Raw genomic sequence first — 21,816 nt, 5'->3', positions numbered from 1 at the left:
AGCAGATTTCGATGGAAGTCAGGGGTTAGGATGTTTATTAAGTTTTACCCCTGGGATCTATACCAATAGAGGGAGGAGAGAAGGCAGACTGGATGGAGGGAGAGTGGACTCCCCAAAACAGTCTTTTGGATCCCATAGGACCTCTGGAGCTCTGGTGACCCTCTGGAGTTCTCTCAAGTTGGCTTGATATGGACAGGCCCATACATTTCCTCATCAGTCAGTTACTGGATATGGTCCACCTAGGAATGGATTTGGGGTAAGGAAGCTATTTGTAACCGAGGCAATCCTTGAAGGGCTAATGGCTTATGGTCATCAGCTGACAAAACCCTCAGCAGCTGACAAACAACCAGAGTTTCAATGAAGGAGGACTTTTGGGTGGTGCAGCCCAGTGCCCACTCACACAAAGTATCTCCAAGTAGATGGAAGTTTGTGCTTCAAAGGTGGGAGCCCATCCCCCATCCTCCATCCCCCTTCCCCTCCTCCGGTGGCCTGTCTCCTGCTTTTCAGTAGCCCTACCCCCCGGTCCCTCACGATATGGTTTTTACTTATGCAGATTTAATAAAAACTTGACCGGTTTAAAACAATAATAATAATGAAAGTGAGAGTTATCCATATCCCCTACTTTGGACAACCTTTCTGAGTCCAAAGACAAGGATATCAGTGCCCACAGCTATATTCATTATTTCCTGGTGGAGTTCAGTTAAATTGAATTTGTTATGGCAGCTTGAGAATTTGCTGTCAGCAACTAGAAAAGAACCAGTCTTTAAACAGTAGAGCACTGCTTGTGCGGTGGCGTTAGGACACTTTTGTAGTAAGCCCCCAAGATGCTGCACAGTCTAAAGAAATACGGACAAAAATGGCATCACCCCCAATTGTGATTTTTTTGCTTTCTTCTTCTATGAGAGCTTTAACAGAGTTCGGGACTAAAAACCCTATAATCCAAGACCCGGGAGAGGGAGAGAGAGGGTCTGCTAGGACCCTTTGCTGGGTTCTCTGGAGGAATCCCCTTCTGCCCAGATGTGACTGGCTTATGTGAAGCCAAAAGTGCTGAGACTTCGCAGTAAAAGCTAATGAAAGGAAACACAGGGTTCCCAGGGCAGGTGCTTGGCACTTCTCCAGGAATAGGTAAAAGGGAAGCGGCAGATGTTCAAGGGAAGGGAGCAAACAGCAGGGACAGAGCGTCCCTCCCTCCCTGGTGGGGATGAGCAGAGCACACCTGCTGCTGTGCGGGCTCCCGCTGCCAAGCAGAGCGGCACAGCTGTGAGACCCTGCTTCTGGCTGCTTCGCCTGTCTTCAGGGATGGAGCCCCTCCCAAGCAAGGAGAGTTCAACTGGGTTCTTTGGCAGCCGAAGTCTACACGGACCCTGCAGGGAGCGGTGGAGAAAAGTGAGTTTGACGTGCTTGGAAATATTTAGATCTGGGATGTAAACTGCAAGGAAAATATTTACTCTGTTTGTTTTAATACCACAGAGGTTTGGATCCAGGGAATCTTCAGAGATGTACAAAAGGCTCCTGCCAAGGCACCAATTTAACAATTTGGTCAGTGACAAAGGGCATCCTGTTTAACTAGTCTGAATTTAAATAGCATGTTTCCAATCAATGTATTAACATGTCTGTCCCGCCTGTTTACAAAGCTGTTTCCTTTAACCCATGAATTTGGGGGTTTGGTTTTTGAATTTGGACGGAATTAAAACACTTTCCTTTGGTAGGAAGTAAGCAAGCAGGTCCAAAATAGCTGAAGGGGGCCAGAGCCTGAGCATCAGCTGTCACAGCAAACTTCCCATAAAAACACGGCCAGATCGACAGATCTACGTGTATCCCCATGCTCGTGGCCCTCGGTGGAAAACCTCTCACATCTAGTTGTCTGGGGCTTGGATATACTGCAGAGTGCTAAAGCACTAGCTAATCCTCTTCTTGGTCTGTGAGTTCTAACCAGGAATTATGACGAAAGGGAAGCCTTTGTGAAGGTGATCCGAAAGTTGCAGATTTTGTCTTTGTCCTTTATGGAGACCTCCTCCATTGGGCCAGAGCATTCAGGACCATGCTGACTTCCCTCTAACTTTCTGTTCATGTGGGCCTACAGCAGAGTGGGAAATACTGCAAAGGGAAGTGTGAAGAAGAACATGTCTGTTGTGTGCACAATACATATGTGTGCACATCTGGGGGAGAAACATAAAAGAAACAAGATTGGCATCAGAGTGCTCCCCACAAGACTGTTAGAGATTGACTGGGACATCTTTCTGCCATCAGATAGCATACCAGGCAGAGAAAATTTTAATCACTTTTCAAATTTCAGAAAGGTAGATTTTGTGATTTATTATAGTTTCCTATTCTGTTATCTACTTGATCCCCCCCCCCCCACATACACACTTTGGAATTTATCTTTGTTTTTTTGTGGGTTTTTTTTTGTTTGTTTCTTTGGCAATTTTTCTTTGAATTAAACCCCGTTTGCTTTACTGCCAAGCCAATTCCTCCTGTATAATCAACGTGGAGAATGAACAGCTGCTTCTCAATCATTGGCCACTGTTGTATTCCTAGGCTCCTTTAACAGCTGTGAGACAGAATTCCTATTCAGAATTTTATGACCGTCAACTAAGCAGAGAGACTATTCTCCTCTCTCTCTGGTGATGGAGATTTTGTGCTCCTCTTCCTTTTTAGAACTCTGACCCTTTCTCCATCCTTCCTGACTGTTGTTCCACGTATGTGGGATTTCAACTGCATCTGATGTCTGCTGATGAAACTTTAAGTACTAAAGATCCCCTGGACAGTTTCTCCCCGAGTCAAAAAAGAAAGTTCCCCCACTTCTCCAAACCACTTCACAATTAAGTAGAGAAAGTGTTATAATTCCCAAGTGGTTATTCTGACATAACCACTGTTTGCACTTTTCTTGTTCGTTGCCTATTAGTCATAGGAACCACTACAATGGGAAAGATTCAAACATGTAAAAATTTATATTGACTAATGGGCTAATTTGCATGAGAGCTATTAGAGAAATAAAGGCTCATTTGATACATAGCAGCTTAGAACAAAGAGGGATCTGAAGTTTTGCCTCGCTGATTCCTTTCATTTTGGAGAAAAAAACCCGAGCTAGACTGGTGAAACAATTTTTTTGAGTCTGATAACTAGTCTCTGGTGTAGCTTAGAGCTCAATTCTCCATTTTAGCAGCTTTCTTGCTCTTTAACTAACGGTCATCTGAAATCAGGAAAAGAAACGTTGGAAAGTGACCTAGAAATGCTCCATGTTGTCATTCTGTGGGCCAGAATAATAATTCTCTTTCTAGAGATCTCTTTCTAGATCCCACTAAAATTCATCTGGTAGAGATTTATCCATTAACTATAATACTTTGTTCACCTCTAAAGTTCAAATCTTTCTGGGAGGTATCCACAAATAAAAGCTGTTTAGGCTCTAGGACTTAGTATGCATGAACAATCTGAGAATAGGTTTGGGTAGGGTGATGGAAAGAGATGTGTGAGGAATTTTTTTCAATGTCCTTTAATTCAAACTTAATAATGTAATGTTAGTGACTGTGCATGAGTTTACTATCGGTGCTGTAGCAAATTACCACCAACTTAGTGCCTTAAATTATACAAAGGGATTAGTTTATAATTCTGTAGGTTAGCAGTCTAAAGTGGGTTTCACTGGGCTAACATCAAGATTTTGTCAGGGCTGTGATCCCTTCTAGAAGCTCTAGGGAAGAATCCATTTCTTTGATTTTTCCCAGATTCTAGAGGCCACCCCTATCCCTTGGTTTGTATCCCTTCTTCCATCCATTTTCAAAACCAGTAACTGGGAGTCACGTTCTAACATGGCATCATTCTGACTGCTTCTTCTCCCCTCTCTTCCACATACAAGGACTCTTGTGATTATATTGGGCCCACCTATGTAATCCAGGATCATCTCCCTGTTTAAGATCAGCTGACAAGTGACCCAAATTCCATCTGCAACCTTAATTTGCCTCTGTCATGTATTCTAACAGATTCAACAGTTCCAGGGATTAGGAAGTAGATGTATTTGCAGGGAATCATCCCTGTTGGAACATGTTTCCAAGTGACTAGTCAGGGACCCAGGCTTCTTCCATTTTCTAGGTCTGCCCTCTCATAGGGTTTCATGGTCTTCTCCATTCAGTTAACAAGTGGGGAAAGAGTGAGAGGCTCTTGTGTGTGCCATTTTATGAGTCAGGCCTGGAAATGGTGAACATTATTTCCACCCATAGTCCTTTGGCAATCCTCCATTATGTGTCTATACTGAGGCTACATTTTTCAACTTCTATTGTTCTTATCTATGTGACTGAGAAAGAAAGGAAATGTATTTGATGACAAGCTAGCCAAACTCTGCCCATCTAACTGTAGTCACCAAACATTCATTTCACCTTCCCACTACACTGTGGAAGACATTTGCCTTTTCTGAAGGAAGAAGATCCAAGGTACTCATTGCATCAAGCTCAAAGTCCAAATCCTTCCATGATGTTCAGACCTCTGAATCAGAACTGAAGGAGGTTCCTTGAACTTATGAACTATCTTACTCACACACTCAATATCCAGCAGTGATTATACACACACACACACACACACACACACACACACACCATATTTGAAACTCTTGTTTGGGAAAAACACACACACACAAACCAAAAACAATGAGAAATGTGTAACTATTACCAGTCCACAGCAATTTTTACATACTTCTAGATACAGATTATGAAGGGCCTACTCATTGGGTAGGGAAAATTCATTTAGTCCTGAATCATGCTCTCTAGAACCTCACTTCTCTATTGTTCTTGATGGCTCCTGCCTCAGGCCTTTGGGAGCTCTTTTGTCATCCACTATCCCTCATGGCCTGAATGAAGTAGGTATTGGAGACTGTACTTGGCCCGGTGAAAGTCAGGGGGCCCAGCACTAATCTTAAAGATCAAGAAGTCAGTCTTTTTAGTCCAGAATCACAGTATCCTTTGTGATACTATTTTATGCAAAATTATTGTGTCCTTTAACCTTTTATTTCTAGACCATTCCAACTGATAGTAACCACATTTGAAGTTTCTTCATAGCTATTTCCTTTAGTCTGATTTCATTTGTTTCCTCTTCCACCTTGTTCCAAGTCAGTTTCAGCCTCCTCCAAGCCATGGGAAAGAATATGTTTGAAGGTCATACCCTTGATCTGATCTTCATCTATGGTTGTATCTATGTGTTTCCCAAGAATCTTGCTGTACTTTTGTCATTCAGAGCCTTCTTCAATTTGTCTCTATTACCTGGCGTATAGAAGCATATTTTTCAGCCTAAAAGTTTCTGATATCTGCATACTTTATCCACCTTGATTTCTGTTTCAAAAGAAGCTAGTTTTTATCTGTTCTCGATGATTTCTTGTTTTAAATTGCTAAGAGTAGCCAGTAGTAGGAAATGGACACTGTTAATTCTCATTCTTATCAATCTTTTGTATAAGAACTACAGGCTTAATAGTTACATGAAATCTAGTCTGCCTTTCTAGTTACTGTAGTTCTACCATTTGTTTTGATAATGGAAACAAATGGAATACCATGGAATACTATAAACTGGACCTCCACTTTTCCACCTTCACCTATTGGTTTCTTTTTTGCTGACTGACCAGTAAGCCAATGCCATGAATTTCAGGTGTATGCCATGTGAGCACCCCACTTCAAAAGACTGATTTAAAAATTAGTTCAGGTAATATTAGATACTGTAACTAACAAACCTTGTAATCTCAGAATGTTAGCACTATGATGATTTATTTCTAGCTCATATCATGGCCCTGTGTAGTGGCTAATTGTGGTCAGGCAGCTTGACATGTGGTCACTTAAGGCCTCAAGTTCCTTCCATTATAATTCTACCTTATTATAGATTCTTAGATCCTTGTCATTTCAGGAATACATGGGAAAAGAGAGCAAGGATCATTTGTGGGATTTTATTATGAACTGAGCTGGAAAATGGTTACTATAACTTTTGCCCACATTCTATTGGCCAGAATTAAGTCATATGGCCCCATCTGACTGCAAAGGATGATAGGAAATAATATATTCTTGTTGTGTGTTTCCAATGGGGAAAGGTAATGGATTTTGGTGCATATATACAGTCTTTATCACACCAAGAACACAGATTTGAGTCCATGAGTACACCAAAAGTCAGCTGAACTATGTTCAGTAGCATTGCTTAGGGCTTTAACTATTATTGACAGTTATTGAACATTTAGCAGCAAAAGCACTGTTGAGAGCATGACATTGATGTGCAAATAATTTAAAAATCTTGAGGTTTTTAAAGTATCCTAGATAAGAAGTTAATCATTTATACAAGTAAATTATTGAGCACTCAGCAAATACCAGACATTGTGTTAGGTGCCAGGCAAATGGAGATCAAAGAATAAATTCTTGTCCTCAAAAAGCTCTCCAGTATTCTGGATGAGACAAGCACATACACGTGTACTTAAAATACTATTTTTTTTCTATAATAAGATTATAAATGTGCTATAGGGTCACAGAAAAAGGAACTGTTATGTCCTGATCTTATAAAAAAGTAAACAGGGACAGTGAGGAAACAGCCAGGAATTATTAAGAATATCTTGTTTGGGTTTCTTGCTTTGCCATATAAATGTCCTATCTTATTAAATAAGGAAGACTCTGAGTAGTAGGTTATCAAAATGGTAAACATGCCTCACCGAAGAAATAAAAAACAAAGGTGTTAAAAAAAGTCTGTGGTTTTTCTAGTTCATTGTTTTGAAGAGAGATTCTGAAATCTCAAAATCTAGAGTAATGTTCAAACTAAGAAAATTAGCAAAACCTTTTGGTGGTTGCCACTGTTGACGTTGAAGAGGAACTGGAATGAATAAGTGAATGGTCCAAAGTTTGTTTTTGAGATGCCTGCAATATGGCACTTGGGCAACCTCCCATGATGCTAGGTCCCTGTTGGGTCTGACGAAGGCAGATATTCATTAAGCCCTTCACCACCGGTGGTTGGAACCCATCCACTTCATGCGAGTAGACAACCACAAGCATTTCATTCTGTATATCAGTACCAGAAGCTAGAAGCATGGAATGCACACACTATGCTTTGAACCTCATAATTGTTCCTTGTAATAATAAATTTTACATTTGAACCTGTGAGTTATCAAGGAAAAAGAAACACAAAGCCACTTTGGTTAAAGGATAGACTTAAAATAACAGGAATTATGGAGATGGAAAAATACCACTTTTCTTTGTTGGCCCAAGGATTTATGTTTGGGGAAAAAATGATTCAGAGGTGATGGCCTTTCTTGGATATTAACAAAGTGTAGAGCAGTTTGCATCCCTGACAATGGATGGTGTGTAAATTCTGGGAGGGGGAAGTTGGGGGACACAGAGGCAGGAAAAAAAAGAATTGAACTCAGGCAGCTTGGTATTTATAAAAGGGAAATTCTGGACTCTTCTTGTAAGGAAAATTTATTATGAAAGTCTCTTCAGTTTTTACTAGAGAGTGAGAACAATTGTGCTTTAAACTAGAATATGAATACGGCTGAAAGTGATATATCCATACAAACAACAGTTTTTTCCCAGCCAACTTATTAGACTCAACTCATGCTTATCAGATTCTGAGCCTTATACAAATGAGCTCCAGATGGGAGAAACAGTCAAATATTTAAACATTAGAGATCTCATGACAAAAGAATAAAGAAAAAAAATATTCCCCCACCCCCAAATTTCCAAAGGGGAGAAATTAAAAGGAAAAAGTCAACAACTGGAGCTTCAATACATATTTAAAATTTCATATGTAAAAAAATTATTTTACACTGAGAGACAAATTACAGATGACCACAACAGTTGAATCAAACAGAGAAAGGAGTTGGGCTCTTCTCTTAATGTTGCATGCAAATTTATAAGAAAATAATTAACTAATTATATATGTTAGATATGCTGGTCAATGTGACAGCTAATTTGTAAGTGAACAAATACAAATGATAGAAATACAAATGAAAAATAGTTAACTATGCTAATAAAAATCACTTAATTGAGGTCGCATTGCACATATTAAATTATAATAAACATCAAATGAAAATTGTTAAAGCTAGCAAGAGCATTATGGTACTGATTTTCCTTCAATGCTGATAATGTAAATTCATAAAAATGTTTTGGAACACAGCTTAAAATTTTATGTGCTTGTTGATTGAATGAACTGGGTTTAGAGGTGTGAAATTATGAAATAATTGTATTTTTCTTCCTTAATAGGCTGTTTACATTCTGTGCTGAACTTTCCTTCCTTATCCCTGGACAGGAACTTCTTATAAATTCATTCTAAGGTGTTCAAAAGTCCAAGTTGAGCTTAAGAAACAAAACAAAACACAAAATCCTTCACTATATAATCTTATTTATTTATTTTCTTATTTGATTATATTTATTTTCTCTACCAAGCTGTACAGTAAAAGGGAAATAAGTCACATCTGGTAATCATATTTTTATTATTTTTATTGTCCTTCTGTAGAAGACAAAGGACAGATCTGAACATCTCAACGTTGTGGAAATCTACATTTGATATGCTGCTTATAGTCCATTTCTCTCCTTGTCATCTTCCTTTTCCTGATTTTTGCTTTTATTTTGCTTGAGTTCTTCTCTGAAATTGTAAGCAAAGAGGTGTCGGTCTTCATCACACATTTTTCGGTATACATCACACAGGCTCTTAAAGTGTGAGATGGAGGGAGAGAGCATGACAGCATGAATGTGGTGGGGGGAGGGGCAGAGGGAGAGAGAATTTTTAAATATAATATTTTAATGATTTATTTATTTGAGAGAGGGGGGAGTAGAAGTGAAGGGGGGGCAGAAGGAGAAGGAGAGAGAATCTCAGGCAGACTCCCCGTGAGTGCAGAGCACAACATAGGGCTTGATCCTATGACCTTGAGATCATGACCTGAGCCAAAATGGAAAGTCAGATACTGACTGAGACACCCAGGTGCCTCTATATAATCCTATTTTAAGCTTCTCTCCTGGACTCATAATTTGAGGCTTGAAAACCTAATAGAGAAGGTGGATATTCCATTATTTTCCACCTTATTCTTCCATTCATTTTTTTTCGTACTCTAGTTTCTTTATTTTTAAAAAAAGATTTTATTTATTTATTTATTTATTTAAGAGGGACAATGAGAGCACAAGCAGGGGGAGTAGCAGAGGGAGAGGGAGAAGCAAGGTCTCTGCTGAGCAGGGAGACTGACACAGAGCTCAATCCCAGGACCCTGAGATCATGACCTGAGCTGAAGGCAGATGCTTAACTGACTGAGCCACCCAGGTGCCTATCACTATGTAGTTTCTTGGTCCCTTCTGTGATTTGGAATCAGAGAGGAGAAATCGGGGCTTTGAAGTTATTTATCAATTGCTGAAATTGTGATCTGGGGCCAGTGCTGTATGGTGGAGGCAGATACCTAAATGGTGGTTTTCCTGCCTAGTGGTATCTTGTGAGTTCTTCAAATAACCCAATGAAAACTAACCTTGATGTACTGACTTGAGTAAGGCCCCAACTAGCTGGCTATGTGTGACACTTCTTGCATTTAGAATTTTCAGATAGGAGCCAACCTCTTTGTTTTTCAAATTCCTCACATTTCAAATTCCTCAAATTTCTTCACTTGGCCTGAGGTTGGTTAAGAAAGCATAGAGAGGGGGCACCTGGGTGGCTCAGTCAGTAAGCATCTGACTCTTGATTTCAGCTCAGGTCATGATCTCGGGGTTGTGAGACTGAGCCTCACGTTAGGCTCCATGCCCAATGTGAATTCTCTCTCCCTGTCCCTCTGCCCTGCCTGCCCTGCCTCATGCTTGAGCATGCTCTCTCTCTGAAAGAAAGAAAGAAAGAAAGAAAGAAAGAAAGAAAGAAAGAAAGAAAGAAAACATAGAGGAGGAAAGAAGAAATGCCAGACTTACTGACAACTGTTCTAAAACATTATCAATCTGCCTAATGCATTCTTAACTTGCGTTCTATAGTAGAAGGTAGGTAGTGGTAGGTTAGGAAAAGCTGACTTGCTTTTGGCAACCTCCTTTGTAGGTCATGTATAAGTGATCATCTCTCTCTACAGAAAGTCGTTGCTCTCTAAAGGGTAGGAATACTCGTCACACAACTTTTCAGTTTTGATAGCCCAGCCAAAATTGAAACAATAGAAGAAGTCCCACTTAGGCCTTACACATATAAAAAAATTTTTCAAGATTTTCCAAGCATTGTAAAGTATAGCAGAAATAAACCCCAAGGTATTAAAAGCTTTTTGCATTAAGATAGCCATTATAGTGTTAATTATAAAACTATAAAATTCCAAAATGGTAATTTGGTTGTAATCCAATGTCCTATGATAGGAAAATGGTGAAGGAGGTTGTAGTATATCTATTTTAAGAGAAACCTTGCTATGGGAACAATGGTAACAGGCTGTTTTCTCATGGGAAAGGAGAATTTGAATTCAACATGAAGTATAAAATGCAGGACACAAAATCGTATTCACACTACGTTTACAACTATATAAGTTACTTCTTAAGGGTTGGGCTAGGAAATTAAACAACTAGTTTTCTAGTCATGCCTCTGTGACTTGTACTTTGATAACCTTGAGGAGGTTATTCAAAATCTTCAGCTCTTCCCTCTAAAAAGAGGAAAGTACTTGCTTTGTCATGGGACTTACATGAGCTAATGCAAACCAAGTGTTCCGGGCACTTCGTAATTACTCAAAAGGCTCTATTAAAATCCTGGAAAGGACACACAGAAATGAAAACAGGAGTGAGGTTAAGATGATAAGATCTTTTTTACTTGATTTATAATCTTCCTTAAGTGATGTTATATTGCTTCCAGGATTAAAAATAGACTCCAAGAAAGCGAGCAGTAGGGGGCCAATATATTGGTGATGCCAGCCCACAGAGTCTAAGGACAACTCCTGAATAAAAGCTTGCAGCAAATGGAGGCTTCCTCACTCCTTGTGGACAAATCTCACCAGCCTGTGTTAACCAATTTGAAAAAGATTTTGCTCATTCCAATCAATGGATATTCTCTAGCAATCTTTGAGAGTCTCATTCCCTTAGGCTTCAGATATACGCTACAGTGGTTCACCTTGTTTTCCTCCCAATTGGTAGATGTCAAAGTGATAAAACCCGAAAAAAATATTTCGGAAACAAATCAAGGCTAATATCTAGTTTGTGGTCATTTGATAAAAGAGAGAGAATTACAGTTTCCTGAAATATGGTTTAATTCAAACAAGAGAATATATCTTGGCAAACATTTCAATGATTTTTATTACAGTTTATTAGGTGCCCTCATTATCTGGGCTATAATCCACATATGTTGGGTTTTCAAGTAAACTACTTCTGAAAGTTTGCAAATAAACTCTCTCTCTGTACTTTATCATGCTTTTATTTACTACTATTTGCCCTAATAAAAACACTACATGCATTATTTCAAACTAAGAAGAGAGCCAGCAATAAATAGCATTTTAAAGAGGATGAAAACGTTGAAAATTTAAAAAGCCTTAGCTGAGTGGAGTTTGGACTAGGACCTTGACCCAGAAACATAATTGATTAACTTAAGCCAGTTTCTTAAAGACTATGTGAAACTAACTTTTATATATTTACTTTTTACATAGGTTTTTGCTGCTGCTTCTAATAAGAACTAGTCAACTTGCCCAGTCAATAATGAAGAAATTCATATTCTCCTATTTGATGGGAAGTTTGAACAATGACAACTCCATGTCTCGCTTCACAGTTACACAAGGATAAATGATTAAACATAAGCCCTAAATTAAAACAGGCCAAACCAAATATTTAAGAAATCTCTTCCATCGATCTTTTATTATTTAAAGAAAAGATGGTGAGTTTTGGCTGGAACCTTGTGGTCAACTATTTTTTAAACGAATGTAGAGTTGGGATAGCAGCTTACTGATATTTCAGATTTTTTGAGATCTGAGTCTGGTGGTGTATCAATCAACTTTCCTTAGACAAGAACTCAGTGGCACGTATCTGGAAGCATTTCTGTCTCACTTATGTGTCCGCATGGCAGCTAAGTGGGGTGGGAGGACTCTGCTGGTCTTGGCTGGGATCAGCTGAACTAGGGCTCCAGCCATAGATTCAGATCAGGTTTGGTTCATGTGTTCTTATCTCCTGGGACTAGTTAGGATGGATGGGGAATGTCCTCAGGAAGGGAGATGGAAAGTCTCAAAGAGGATGAGAAGCAATAAAGGAAGCCTCTGGAGCCTAGGTTTAGAGTTTGCACCCCCATTATTGTAAGTTACATGCTGACTGGTGGAGAAATACACTGCTCCCATGGAGAGTGGGGAAGAGTGGAGTGACTGCTTCTGACTAGCAGTCTAACACAAGCCAGTACGTATTGTACTTCACACTCCTATAATGATGTCACTGATACTGCAGCCTAACCACTAAATTCTCTTGCTTTTTCCTTGATATCACTTCTATCTCTTCACTGCTCTCCATTTCTTTGCTTACATGTGCAACAAATCTTCTTTATAATAATGGCCTCCTTCCCTGTGTCCCACAACATAACTTTGTCTTCTGTAACACTGTCCTTGTTAAAATTTTAAGGTAAATTTGGGCATATTGCTCCTCCCCTCATAATTCAATGACTCTCTAGCATGACAGATGGGCAGATTTTCTTAAGATGGAATAAATGAGTCTGTCGGTCTAATCTCCTTTCTACTCACCCCCCTTCCCTAACCAATTTCCACATTACATTTTAGATATTCACAATCCTCTCATGACCTCTTATACCACCATGCCCCTGTGTTTGCCATACCATCTATTTGTAGTGCCCTGGTCCATGGATCAGAGTCTTCCTATTTTTCAACTTTAGCTCTTGTCTGATGTTGTATCAGTCAAGCAAAGCCAATTTATAAGGCAATAACAAACAACAGTGGCTTATAACCACAAAGGTTTATTTCTTGCTCACAATATACATCCACCGTTGGTTGACTTTGGATCTCTTTATTGCAAGGCCCAGATTGATGGAGTAACTATCTGAGATGTTTTAGCATTGGGAAAATAAAAGTGGCAAAGCTTATACTAGCTCTCAAAACATCTGCCTGGAAGTGATTCATGCCTCTAGTTCAATGAACTCCTAGTTCATTGGCTAAAGCAAGTCACATATCCATGTTAGAGTTTAATCAGATGGAGAAGCAACAGTTCCTCAGAGAGGAACACCTCACTGTGAGCCAAATAAGTATTTTGAAGAAAAAGAAAATATACCACAGAAGCTGTTCTTTTATCTTCCTCCTAGACTTACAGATTCCTTCCACCAAGGAACAACAACAATTACTCTATCATCTCTATTTACTTAAAGAAATACATGCATATACAATATACATCTTCATCAATCACCTGGCTTATTGGGTACATTTTTTACTTTACATATAACTCTCGGCTACTGTGTTACTAAACTTTCAGCCATAATATAATAAAGATCCTTCTTCTAGTTTTCAATAACATTCACCTTCTTTGCCTGCCAGCCATCATCTGAAACTTTATGAATGACCACAAGGCTTCTATTGGCAGTTTCTTCAAGGCGCTCCGGCTATCACTAACACTTTTCTCAAAGTCCACTGTCTAGTTCCAAAGCCATTGCCAAATTTGGGTTTGTATTTTGGCAACGTCCCACTCTTGATATTAATATATGTGTTAGTTATGCATTGCTGTGTAACAAATTACTATAAAACTTAGCAACCTAAAACAACAAACACACATTATCTCAGTTTCTGGATGATCTAGCTAAGAATATTTCCAACTAGTATGTTGAAATTGCCACCTGGTTTCTTCTTTTTGTTTTTATTTAGTAAGATACAAGAAGAGAGAGAAAAACTAAAGGAAAGGCTATAAGATTTTTTTTAATATTGTTTTGAAGATTCTCAGGGTCTAGTAGAGGGTTTAACACATAGGAACAAGAAACTTGCGTAAGAATATCTAACTAAATAAATCAATGTAAATTTAACCAAACTAGTTAGGGCACTGAAACTATTCTATGTGATACTACAATGGTATTTATATTTATCAAACCCAATAAAATACACACATCATGAGTAGACCCTAAAGTAAACTATGGACTTTGGGTGATGACTATGTCAGTGCAGGTTCATTGGTTTTAACAAGTGCACCACTTTGGTGGGGATAAGATAGTGGGGCAGACCATGCTTTTGTGAGGATGGGGGGATAGGAGCACTCGCCATGCCTTCAGTTTTGCTGAGAGTCTAAGACTACTATAAAAAATAAAGCCTATTATTTTGAAAAAGAGTACTACTTTGGGAAAAAAAATTTTGTCAGTACGTGGGCATTTAGGTACTGAGCATTTGGTCTTGACTCTTATCACTGCGGCCTTTGTTTCTGACAAAATTTAGATAACACTTTGAAGAATCTACTGGGGACAAGTTTAATAATTGGGACAGAAATAAGAACGTAGAAACGATATCCTCTGAAGCCCATGCAAAATGTTTTCAATCCAGATTCTATGATCCTAGATTGAATCTTGGAATTTGGCTACCATGTGTGCATTTATCAGTTCCTGGGACCCTTTCTTATTAATTTATAATAGCATAATACCACTTAGTATCTCCCATGGGGTGGATTCATTTGGCCCTCTCATGTTTCAAAAAAGATTGAGTCACAGATGTTCCTATGACAACTTTGTCAGTTCAAGAGACTTGCATAAGAATATCTAACTAAATAAATCAATGTAAATTCAGTTCAAGCTCCCTTGAAGAGAAATCGGAATCAACCATTCAGGAAATGTGGCCACCCTTTTATTCCTTCCTGCCCTGTGAATTTCTGCTAGTAACTGCCAGATTTCCAACTTGTCCCAACTGAGATGCAGGAGAGCAGTGAGTCTGCAGGACCAAAAGGACTAAGGGGTGATTTGGGGAATATTTCCATGCAAGAAGTATCAACAAAGAGAAGTATATGACTCCAGAAATGTGTACAAGTAGGGGGATTTAATCCTTTGGCTACATTCGAGATGGTTTTAATTCCCTGGAAGGTCAAAGGACAGCCTATAAATTTGACTTAATGGAAGTGAATGGAAAACAGGTCATTAGATAACAGAGAAAGAAGGGACTTAGTAGTATCTGGGGTGACTCCACTGAACCCTACAGTTGTCTACCTCTTTGCCTTTACCCCAGGCAATTGGAGCTAGACTAGAAACTGGACTGGAAACTGTGCTGATTCTCTGGTTGTGAAGGAAAGCCTCTGGCTTCATCTTTACCTGATACTCTGTTAGTTATGGCAATGACATCAATTGCAGGTGTGGGTGAAGGAGGGTGAAAGACAGTTTTTGAGATAGGGAATTCCATTATCTATTTAGATGAGCATTTCTGATTGCTTTCTTATTCCCAACATTTGAGCTTATGAGAGAGTCAAAGAGGAGCATTCTTTCTTCTTGTAAAGCAATGTCTTTAATTCTTTAAAGAATATAAATGAGAAGGAAAATCACTTACTGCTTGATCCTTTGTTCTTGTCAAGGTAGCAGAGTCTAGATATGGAAAAATAGTCATGCTAAAATTCTAGTCTTTCTTATTGACATATAGCCTAACTTTGTCATATTAAAAGAAAAAAAAAAGCAGAGACACTGCAAAGCAATTGTGATCATTCATTCTAATGGACCATCTCCTAGCATGACTTCAGTTACAAGGTCATGAAATGTGCTAGAGTTGGTGGAGAAAAACTTGTGTCTTTGAAATTTAAGAGCATTTTTTATTCCCTTTGGTAGTCTTTCTGAAGTTCTGTGAGAAGAACTTACCTAGTTTGATTCTTCATTACTTGGAAATCCTGAATAGTTTTTCTTGGAAGTGACTAGTCGGAAAAAATTAAAAATGTTTTAGGAGAGCTATTAATTCTGGGTGGATTTTTTTTTCTAGAAGCCTTTTATTTTTATTTAGACTTAAATCAAGAACATTTATGAGATTAACATTAGCTTATCCAACATGATAGAAATTGTTTTTGTTAGAAGTTTAAGCTATAGCTATATATGTGATGAACCTGACTCTGTTTTAATGACTGTCTTTATATCTCTTTAATTTTAAGAAGCCAACAAATTGGAAATTTTTCCCTATATTTTGCTTTAAGTGGCATATTATTGCTTTAGAAATATAAACCTGAGGAAGCAGTGATATTGTCTCCAGAATCTTTTTAGAAAGGACATTTAGTCCCATTCTTATTACTCTTAATGGATGTTCCTTGGTAAAGAACAAGTACCAGATGTGTAATGGGGACCTCATGAAGAAAGACTAAGTTCTGTTTTTGGATTTCTGGAGAGAAAAAAAAAGTCTTACAGGAGAATAATAAGTAAACCCAAAGAAATTCTTTTTCTTCTTAATATTTCATAATCACATGCCATAATCCTATCTACGATTAAATGAAGTTTAGGTGTTGAAATTCTCAAAATATCCACAAATGGGAAAATATTTTATAAATTTTCATGGTGTCAACATAAATACCATGGATTGGATAAAGGAAGAGCATACAAGCTCAATAACTATAGAGACACTATTATCCTCCATGAAGAATACGAAGAACTTAACTAGGTAAATTTTAACCTATCTGAAAGTAGCTATGAAATAGTGGAAAATGCAATAGTCATGCAATTCTAACCCTAGACTTAGCCTATTACCTTTTACCTGGCAGATCCTTAGTTTCCTCATTTGTGTGATGAAGCGGATGCCTACCTGGCGGGGAAGATCCAACAGTTTAGTGAAAGAAACTATTCAAAAGTGCCTAGAACATAGTAGATGCATAATAAAAGTCTATTATGGAAAATACAATAAAAATTATCACTGAGTGAAAAAGAAGGACATCTGTCCTCCTGATACGATTTTAGCATAGCAAAGACACCTTAGCACTTTGGTGTGCCTGTGCTCTTTTTCCTTGATTATATGAATTGCCTATTCTTACTTTTCCTAGGATAGTATATTTTGTCATTGAATTATTATTATTTTTTATAGTATTGGCTTGGTACAAGCATGTTTACTGATTAGCTCATTACAGATCTAAAAGTGGGTGAATTCTGTCCAATGTCTTTGATACAATAAAGTGTGTCCCAACATGTTTTATTTTTCTTTTTAAGTTGCTAAATGCAAATCATGACCTGTTCTCTAGTTAGCATGCCCCTGCAGGAAAGGGCTTCACCAGTGTCATCAGTCTCAATATCAGATTGATGTGTTATTTTCCTTACACAGAGATGATGGCAGGTACCCAAATAGCTCATAATGCATGATTTTGATTATTTTTCCAGGAGTGAAAACATGTTTTTGGATGAACAATTCACATACGCTCAACCTGCTGCTCCTTGCGGCCATACCTTGAGATGGAAGACACATTTTTGAGGGTGATGTTACAGGTCACATGTGGGGTAAGGGTCAAGTTGACATATCTTTGGAGTTCATGCAAAAAAGTAATTATTTGATTTTTTAACTCTGATATGAACAATTCTTGCAAAATTTATTCTAGATACTTCTCAGTTGGCTTGAAATCAGTAAGCAAGATACAAATTATATAGGAACGGTCCCACAGAAATAAGTTAATAGTAATAACTGTGAATATAATCTTTCAGTTTTTGAAAAATTCTAACACAAAGCTTCACTTTCATATTCCATCATGTTTCAGTCATGAAAAAAAAAAATGTTATCCTTTAATGATGAGCCTGATTTTGTCCCAAACCTTGGAAGGATCTGAGTTGGTACCCTGTTGCGAAATCTGAATGAAAAGAACCCCATCATTATAAAATGCTTTTCACATATTGTAAGATGTGGTATGAAACATAGATAAAAAAATAAGTAGCAACACCAAAAATAGTCAATGATTTCTCTACTCTATTTGTTTATTTCATTTTCTTCTAGCAGTTTTTTTGTTTGTTTTTTAAATGAAAACAAAAAAGATGTTAAGAGCAGGTCTTAGAGTTTTAGGACCCTGAATCACTCCCATTTCCAATCCATTATAGCAGTAAAATTTCTTATGTTGTCTTTACAGTTGAATCCTTCCTCTCATACTGCTACTATGACTGTAGTGGTTGATAATGGAACCTTCATATGGTTTCTATTGGTATAGGGTCAATCAAAGTAGAGTGCTCTCATTATTATTAATTAAATTCAAATATGACATAAAGCTTTGGAGCACCAAAGCTTAGGTTGAATCAGGGGAACTAATTGTTAAAAAGAATTGTTAAAAAGCAGCCCAGCCAGAGGACTATTTGCAGAGTATCATACACAGGGATATTTGGCCCATGTTGAGTACCTTCAACATTCCCAGATACTGAGTGTCAAGTAGCCCATTTTCAATTTTTTTCATGCTAATTTATAGAGATTGGCATGTTTTGTTTTTTTGTTTGTTTGTTTGTTTTAGTATTACCCAAATTTTTAATTTTGGAAAAGCAAATAAATTGGATGCGTTCCTGGAACTGTTCTTTATGTAGCCTCAATGTTCGGATGTCCTGGATGTGGTGAGGTTAACAAGTGGCTTTCAGAGTTGGAGACTGGATCTTCTGGTCCAATATTCCCATGGATAATGATACCTGGAAGCAATGAAGTTACAAAGGATATAAATGATCTGTTCCAAGGTTTGAAGACCATCTGGTACTTTTTAGTTTTTTCTCTTCTTTCTCTGCTAATATATTTTCGTTCAATGCAGAAACACCTTAGGATATAGGCTGATGACAGTATGAAAGCTGTTTGGAGTTGTAAATACTGATTTTTCCTCACTGCTTTCCCCCTGTTTACATATATGTGATAATGCCTCAGAGGAAACAATTAAAAATAATGTCTATTTTATTGGAACTACATTTACAACTTTTCAGCACAGTAACTACAGCAAGACTTGGAGAGACATCCAAATGACTCATAAAATGCCCTTAAATATCAGTTTGAAAGTGAGTTTGTTTGTAGCCTTTCAGTTTTGCCAAATAAGGGAAATTTCCTGAAATGTTTGCTGATTTTTCTCAGACTTGGGGTAAAAGGTCCTAGTTACTGAGATCCCCTGGAAATTATTGAGACAACTTGCAACTTTCTCGTTCTCACTCATCCAGAAATGAAATAAACAAGCATATCTTTTATGATGTAGCAAATGGGAACACTGCAATGTTCTGACTGGTCTGTTAAAGAAGTGAGGTGGGCAAGAATGTCCTTTTTGTCAGCTGCCAGTATCTGATATGTCCTTTCAAATAAACTTAATTATAGACCTAAGACTTCTTTAAAGTTCATTGGTATGCCTGAAAGATTTATTATTCTAAATCAAGTTTTCTCAACCTTCGCTCTATTGACATCTGGGCTTGGATGATTCTTTACTGAGGCGGCATATGTCCTGTGCACTGTGGGATGTTTGATAGTATCCTTGGCCTTTACCCACTAGATGCCAGTAGACCCCTCCCCAACTAATATAACAACAAATGTCTCCAGACATTGCCAAGTGGCCCCTAGAAGCAAATGGCCCTTGGTTGAGAACCATTGCTATAAATCTTGGAAAAAAATAAAACAAAAACCCTAAACTAATACTAAACCAAAGAGAAAGATATTAATACTTCCAAGGCTTAAGATACTATCTTAGATAATCTATCTATCTGTCTACCTATCTATCCATCTAGATATAGATTAAACTATATACTATTATATAAACTATATTCTTTCAGTATTTATCTATCTATATATTTAATGTAGATGAATATATAGTATGTCTTTCAGATATAATTCTCTAAGCTCTTTGGTTTCCTTAAAGAAACTGAGGATTAACTTAAAAATAGTTTTCTTCCCTGCCTTATAATTCTTGCAATATGTAAGACATGTGTCTACTTTGAAAACTGATTTTAATATGTGGGCTGCCTGTTCATTATTGACAGAAATCATTTTTGCTTTCTACCTATCACCCAGGAGATCTCAGATCTTAGTTGGGGAACATTATTGCTGGGCTTGTTTCATGTATACTCTTATCACTACTTTTCAATATATTTGCTGGTAGTACAACCTTATGTATAGCTGTCTCCAAGAGCCAGCCAACAAGTATCTCACTGGGACAGGTTTTCCATCTTCTCTCAATGCCTTGTTTTCTTCCTTTCATGCTACAGGCATATTGATCTTGATGAGAAAGCTCACTCAGAGAAGTAGTCAAGAAAGCAATATATTGAAAATAAAGCCATGTATGTAGCAACGAAGGTATTCAAGGTAAGTAAGAAGATGGGGTTGCATTTTTATTATGTGTTAGAAAAAGTCATTCTTGAAAAATCTGGCTCTGGAAGCCAACCATTATTCACTTTGGGGGAATGTATCATGCAAAAAAATCTGATTTTAGGAAATTTCCCAATGACCTATGTTGTCCTGGGTGCATTACTCAGAATGTGAACCAAGTTTCAATCTAAGAAGGAATGTTGACTTAATGTAGCAGCTTTCTCTGGGCCAAGTTCTCTTCTTCGTAATATCTCAAGTGTTATATTTAACCTACATTTGAAATAGAAAATATGTGAACATGGAATTTGGCACACAGATTAATTATTTGGGTTTTCTGAATTCAAGAGAATTTACTTGTTGAAGCAGTTGTCCCTGAATTTTATCTCTTTATTGAAATTCTCTTTAGACCGCATGAATGAACAGTTTAATAAACTGAAACTAACCATTGAATAAAGTAACTGTACTTTTTCTCAATGTTTCTGATCCTGTATTTTTATGAATCAAAGTTTTATGACTGAGATACAGGTCACTCCAATATTTAGAGTTCTCTCAAACAATTAAAGAAGAGTTAGTGCGATTCTTTAAAATCTCTTCCAGAAAACAAAAGATGAAGAAGTACTTTCTCATTCCTTTAATGAGGCCCAAATTACCTTGATATCACAGCTAGACAGTGCAGGTGGAAAAGGAAAAAACAAAACAAAACAAAACAGTATCTCATGTGAACTTAGACCTAAAATTCCTTTAAATAATTTAGCAACCTGAATCCAGCAATATATAAAAAGAATTATGCACCATACTCAAGTGGGGTTTATTCCAGTTATACTATGCAGTTAAATATTTTTAAATCGGAGCATTAACCCTATAGATCAAATTGGGGAGAATTGGATTTTTATTGGGTTGAGTCTTCCTGTTGACATAGTTGTCTCTCCATTTATTTAGATGTTCTTTTCTTTTACCAGTATTTTATTATTTTTCACATACACTTAACATTTTCAGTAGTTTGTAAATCATAGGATATATATATATATATATATATATATATATGTTAGATTTAGACATAATTATTCCTTTTATGAGGATATTCCCCTCTATTTCTTGTTTTGGGAGAGTATATATAATATACATATATAACAAATGAGTGTTAAATTTTTCATATATTTGATCTCTATCAATCGCTAAAGAAGAAAAATTACATGATCATATTCATTGGTAGATTATAAGAGAGTATACATATATTCTCCAGAAACAAGAAATAGAGGGAGAATAACCTCAATTTGCTAAAAAGCATGTACAAAACCAAAGATATAGCATCATACTTAACAGTGAAAAGCTGAATGAGTTTTCCTAAGATCAGGAACAAGGCAAGAATGTTTGCTCCAACCATTCTTATTTAACAGAATGTTATACTGGAAGTTCTATCCAGTGCAATAAGACAAGAAAAAATGGGGGGGGGGGCATTATAGATTGGAGAGAAAAAATTAAAATTGTTCCTATTTTCAAAGTATGAGATTGTATTCATAGAAAATGCCAAAGGACCTGCAAAACAAAAACAATCCCAAACTAATAATGGGTTTAGCAAAATCATAGGATATAAAATCTCACAAAAAGCAACCGTATTTCTATATATTTGCAACGAATATATGAAAACCCAAATTAAAATACATAGCTATTTATAATTACTCAAA

At 37.3% G+C, this 21,816-nt stretch overlaps 1 protein-coding gene and 1 long non-coding RNA gene across 5 annotated transcripts in view; one reads left to right on the top strand and one right to left on the bottom strand.

The window, feature by feature from the left end:
• KCNJ16 (potassium inwardly rectifying channel subfamily J member 16) overlaps positions 1-21,816 on the top strand; it is a 203,573-nt gene that overhangs the window by 40,799 nt on the left and 140,958 nt on the right. Inside the window, exons 5-8 of one of the 2 annotated variants that reach the window (XM_072780989.1) lie at positions 11,576-11,799; positions 17,215-17,331; positions 18,391-18,550; positions 20,032-20,128. The gene's annotated coding sequence lies outside the window, so the exon portion shown is untranslated. Of the gene's footprint in view, positions 1-1,239; positions 1,387-11,575; positions 11,800-17,214; positions 17,332-18,390; positions 18,551-20,031; positions 20,129-21,816 lie in introns of those variants that run through there. The other variant, XM_072780990.1, reaches the window with a different exon arrangement.
• The window catches only part of LOC140606909 (uncharacterized), a 183,013-nt gene continuing 169,526 nt past the window's right edge, over positions 8,330-21,816 (bottom strand). The window contains exons 5-7 of one of the 3 annotated variants that reach the window (XR_012009117.1): positions 15,724-18,489; positions 10,625-10,688; positions 8,330-8,589 (exon numbers count right to left, since the gene is read on the bottom strand). This is a non-coding gene — a long non-coding RNA (uncharacterized lncRNA). Of the gene's footprint in view, positions 8,590-10,624; positions 18,490-21,816 lie in introns of those variants that run through there. The other 2 variants (XR_012009116.1, XR_012009118.1) reach the window with 2 other exon arrangements.

Source organism: Canis lupus, chromosome 16 (genome assembly GCF_048164855.1).
Source record: "Canis lupus baileyi chromosome 16, mCanLup2.hap1, whole genome shotgun sequence".
Taxonomy (NCBI): Eukaryota; Metazoa; Chordata; class Mammalia; order Carnivora; family Canidae; genus Canis; species Canis lupus.
This window is presented reverse-complemented; position numbering and strand designations above follow the sequence as displayed.